The sequence below is a fragment of the Myotis brandtii genome, unplaced genomic scaffold (assembly GCF_000412655.1).
Source record: "Myotis brandtii unplaced genomic scaffold, ASM41265v1 scaffold479, whole genome shotgun sequence".
Classification (NCBI taxonomy): domain Eukaryota; kingdom Metazoa; phylum Chordata; class Mammalia; order Chiroptera; family Vespertilionidae; genus Myotis; species Myotis brandtii.
This window is the reverse complement of record NW_005368305.1, coordinates 180308-184231: the sequence shown is the minus strand read 5'-3', so window position 1 is coordinate 184231 and position 3924 is coordinate 180308.

The following is a 3924-nucleotide window of genomic DNA, read 5'->3' as shown; positions in this document are numbered from 1 at the left end:
ACTCTCTATCCCTCTCCCTTCCTCTCTGTAAAAAAAATCAATAAAATATATATATATTTTTTAAAAAGACTTATATAAGGATCAATAATGACCAGTCTTGAATGTGTGGCTAAGAAAACAAAATTAGATAGAAAATTCTAAAGTGTAATGACATAATTGTTAGAATTTTCTGCTATGTAAATAAACTTTTAGACTTACTGAGAAAAGTCTTGTAAGTCAATTTTATAAGTTGTAATACATGAGAATATTGTATCCTCACTCTGATTACAACTTTGTACAATAATAAATATTCTTTGTTTTACCAGTAAAAGTATGTTTTTATTGGTTTTAGAGAGAGGAAGGGAGAATGAGAGTGAGATAGAAACATCAATGATGAGAGAGAATCATTGATTGGCTGCCTCCTGCATGCTCCCAACTAGGGATCCAAAACAGGGGCATGTGCCTTGACCTGGAATCAAATCATGGCCTCTGGTTTATGGGTTGACACTTAAGGGCTGAACCACACTGGCCAAGCAATAATAAATATTTTAAATTGTACTGTAGCCATCAAAAGCAGATCAAACTTTTAAGTATATATCCTGTTTAAGGAAACCAGATTAATACATTTTTAAATAATACCCTCCATACTACATGTTTAACCATGTCATTGTTGCCTAATATGAATAATGTATTACTCAAGAATTATGAATAGCTACTTTATTATACTGATTAACATGATATTATAATTAGAGTATTCTAAGTATTTATTTAAAATTCCAAGAAAAAAATTATGTAGTGTCTAATCATAACACCAAGTGGTAGTATCTGATTTTAGAAATTAAAGTGTGAGAATATTCCTGATGTGTTTGTTTTTTAACTGAAAACATTTATTGCTGCTTACATTTCATAAGAAAAGGAGGGGAAATTGCAAGGCTGTATAGTACCATTTCTGCCTGTTTGGGCTGCTCACCCCACTCCAGCTTTGTCCTTTGAATGCTATAATCCAATAACTCTCAAATTTGTTGGTCTCATGCCATGTACACTATTTAAAATTATTGAGCATCTTAAAAAGCTCATCAGCAAATAATGATCAATGATTTTCTTGTTAGAAAGTAAGAGAATTTTTAAAAGCTGTATTAATTCATTTTAAAGTAACAATAATACATCCAATACTTGTTCATATGAATATTTTTAATATAAAATAACTATTTTCAAAAACAAAAACAAATATTAAAAAGAGCTACTGTGTTTTAAATTTTTAAACTTCTTTTAATGTCTAGATTATTAGTTGACAGCTGGATTCTCATATATATATTTATAGATTCAATCTGTTAGAATATAACATGTCATTTAGTCTCTGGAAAATTTTACTCTATACATTTGACAGTGTAAGGAAGGCAATATATGTCAGCCACTACCTGTGTTCTGCCTGGGCCCACAAAGAATAAACTACAAAGCCATCTGCATTGGGTGCTTCTCATGCTAGGCTTGGAGGTACCCAGGTGAGGCCAAGCTGTGAACCAAGGCCGGCTGCTGCTAGTGCCAGGCCTGGGCCACATAGCTAGAGGAATGAGGCTGGCTGAGGCCAGATGGTGCTTATTTGAGAGATTTTAGGAAAATCTGAAGCATGAGCCAAGATAGGCCAGTCCTATGTTAAAGCCATTGGGAACAGCTTGGGTGGGCCCTGAAAGTTGGATGGGGCCTGTTTTCAGGGAACCACCAGGGTGGGGCAAACAGTGTGAGCCAGGTGTATGGCTCTGGTGTGGGACTGGGACCCCTCACTCCTCAGAGGGCTACCTCCACAGCCATAGTGTCTTCCTGATTTTTATCTGACACAGGTGGGTGTGGGACCAGCCTATTCCAACCCTCCGTTCCTCCTACCAGTCTCCATGTGGCTTCTCCATGTGTACTATAGTTGTAATTTTGGGTCATTTTAATACTCTCTTGTAGTTTAGCCTTCCAGTGGGGAAGATAGGTCTTAAAAAGAAACAGAAGTGAATTGCTGAGAAGAGCACCTACAGGGCAGAATAGGCGATTAGGACCTTTTCAGGGATGGTTGTCAGAGCAGGCTTCTGTGGAAATGACAGCTGGGTTGAAACAGGAAGGATGAGAAGAAGCTGGCCATGGTACAGAAGAGTGGGTGTGGAGCGCGTGTTCAGGTGGAGGGGACATCAAATGCAAAGTCTTTAATGTGGGAAAGAACATGGGTGTTCAACACACTGAGAAATGTGGTCAGAGCTTACTGAGTTAGAGGGAGTGTGCTGTGAGATAAGGTTGTAGACAGGCAGGAACCAGATCCTGCTGCCCTTTTGAATGCCATGGTGATGAATTACATTTCCTATTAGCTGGAGTGGGGAGCTGTTGAAAAATTAGACAGAGAAGAAAGATGATCAAACTTGGGTTTTAAGATCATTTAATATTATTTTACATATAATTGTCAAAATGTCATTAAAAGTTAAAAAAATTAAGTCCACATTATTTTATGCATAACAATTTCTAAAATATGACTGATGAAAATGGTGGTGCCAGATGTTAGGGATTTGGGGGCAATATTGTAGGCTTTTAAACTGAATAGTTACTGTTCATTGAAGATCTGTTACCTATCAAGTAGTAAGGTCTGTTCTATACACATAGCTTCACAGAAATTTTCTTGAAAAATGAGTTAGGATTCAAAACACTGTCTGCTTCACTTCATTTTACCAAGGTTTGATGCTTTATGGTCCTTTGTAGGGGGGAGGGAGAAGACCCGAAAATTTAGGAGGAAAAAGCAATCTTATGTTTATTGAATAAATGAATGCAGATATTTCTCATGTGGGATACTGGATGGGAAGATAGATGCTGTGAAGTAGAAAAATCAAATTGAATTTCCCTGTAAGGACATTATCCTGGAAAAGAATTTCAGATCCAGCTTTGATTAGAAGTTAACATTCACTGATTTCATGCTAAACCAGTACCATAAAAACATTTGAAAGCATGTATGTGTATCAGACAATTAAAACCATCATTATAATATTAACAACCTACCACTTAAGCTTAACTTGAGACCCAGGAAAGGAGTTGGGCATGCTTGGTAGCTCAGCCTTTGGAGGAAGTAGCTGTGCTGGGCAGAGAGGGCCTGAGCTCTGTAGCTGAGAGCAGTAATGTTATGGAGCAAAGCAGGGTAGAAACAGTCCTTAACTCTTAAGTGTTGCCTGTTCTTATTTGGTAACATGAATGAATATATGTTGTTGAGCCCTTTGAATGTTACATTACTTTAATTTTTAAACTTTTGGATTATAAGGTGGGAGCTTAAAGCAAGAGAGGTGATAGTGGACACCAAAGGATCAGGAAGGATAAAAGGTAGCAGTCAGATGAACCGGATGAGAAACAAGGGTCAAAAGAAATGTCATTGAGACCTGGAGTGGGAAGTGTTTGCAGGAGCCTGGAACAGGGTGTGGTCATAGTGTCTAGGAGGGGACAGGTGGAAAGCCAGGCCTCTGGCTCTAGAATGGTTGGTACAATCACTCCTGGAGTTTTCTTTTTCTGGAACCATAGCTCCTTGGAGGCCAGAAGAAATTAGCCAGCTCTGCGCCAGCAAAGTGTTATATGTTGTGATTTGGGGTTTGGTTTGACTGTTGGTTTTGTGTTGGTTTCAGAGAGAAATGATTTTTGGACCAGGCCCCGTGGACTGATTTCCCCAGCTCTGGAAGCTCACGCCTCAAGCGAGAGGAGCCAGCCTCTGAGGGCTCCGCCCTGTGGGGCCCCCACATTCCAACCTGGAACTCCGAGACAGTGGGGCCACAGGGACAAGGGTGTCCTGGCCATTCCAGGTGAGGTCTGGGCAAGGGAGTAGTAGAGCAGGGGCCCAGGCCTTCTATGGAGAGTTACCTCAGCACCCACTCCAAGGCTGCTGGCTTTGCTCCCACCAAGAAGGCCACCAGCAGCCTTGCCAAGGACAGGAAGACA